This window comes from Leuresthes tenuis, unplaced genomic scaffold (genome assembly GCF_036924035.1).
Source record: "Leuresthes tenuis unplaced genomic scaffold, fLeuTen1.0.hap1 SCAF_17, whole genome shotgun sequence".
NCBI lineage: Eukaryota > Metazoa > Chordata > Actinopteri > Atheriniformes > Atherinopsidae > Leuresthes > Leuresthes tenuis.
In genome coordinates, this window is record NW_027325371.1 from 7,257,763 (window position 1) to 7,258,725 (window position 963).

Consider the following 963-nt stretch of genomic DNA (forward strand, 5'->3'; position numbering starts at 1 on the left):
AGAGTCTGAGTGGGACGAGACAGAGGCAGACTGGAAAACACGGAGTGCTGATGAAATTCAGGGATTGGCTTGGGTGTTTGGCTAGGTTTGGCTATTTGTATAGGGTAGTAAATTAAGTCCATGTTGCATCAATCAGAGAAGTGATTTGCAAAAATTTCCATTAGGCTTAAAGGCAGATAAAGTTAAAACCTTCTTCACAACCAGTCGGTTTCTGCAAAGCTCCATGAACTCATTAAGTGGACTTAACTGGAGGACATAAGTAGCTTGTCAAATACAGATACACCTCTAAAAAACGCCAGTGATTAGAAATCATTATTTGACTAATAATCAGCTGAGGCACAAAGGATGCAACTTTAAAGTGAATATTGTGGATAATTTTTATTTTTTTTACATTTGTCACATTTTTATATAAAAAAAACAAACATTTCAGCTTCTTCAGATGTCATAAATCACAAAATGGTGATAGACCTTATCAAAATTTACTCCAGTCTGCGTTTGCTGCCTGTTTACTGCTAGGTTTGTGAAACACCAGAAATCATAGGAAATGTCTGTTTATGCTACCTATTCTACAGTAGGATTTGCAGGAACTTTTGGCCTGCTTATAGCTCATTGTTGTAACTTCCCTGCACAGGCAGCTCAGAAAATACGAGTTTGTGTTGAGGTCATGCCAGTTTTTGATGAAATGCTGCAATCAGCTTTGTATTTCTTGGCTTCTGTTGAGCGGGGATCCAGAGCTGTCGGGCAGGATGACCTCTCCATCAGACCAAGCACCGGTGGTGGAGGAACATTCACTGAATTACAGGTTTGAATTTTACTGATGGCATCTAAAGTGTTTATTGCAAGTCGAGGAAACTTGTTGGAAAGAAATGTAAGTAGCACATGTTTTGGAATCATAGCAACTCTCAGTGAGACTTGTATTAGACAGAAAAAGCAGCCAGCATAGAGCTGAGATTAGCCCAGGGT